Raw genomic sequence first — 315 nt, 5'->3', positions numbered from 1 at the left:
TCCAGTTACTGTAAATTCAGAAATTATCGCGTGCATTTATTATTGCGATTTTGTCACTTTGAGAAAAATCCTGTTTAAGTCATACAAAATATTTCAAAATGCGAGTTTAAATTATTGCGTTTACAACTCTGTTGCAATTTTCGCAATAATAAAAACCTCGCATTAATTTCTGAATTTACAGTACTTATCAATTCTTATATGGAAAATGAATTTTATATTCAAGTTATATGCAATTAATGTGTATTTTTGAATATGGTTGCCTTGTTACATTATCTGTAACATTGTAAATTTTTTTATAATTATTTCAAATTTAGT

This window comes from Mytilus trossulus, chromosome 7 (genome assembly GCF_036588685.1).
Source record: "Mytilus trossulus isolate FHL-02 chromosome 7, PNRI_Mtr1.1.1.hap1, whole genome shotgun sequence".
In the NCBI taxonomy this organism is placed as follows: domain Eukaryota; kingdom Metazoa; phylum Mollusca; class Bivalvia; order Mytilida; family Mytilidae; genus Mytilus; species Mytilus trossulus.
The sequence above is the reverse complement of the archived record's forward strand: the minus strand, read 5'-3'. Positions refer to the sequence as shown.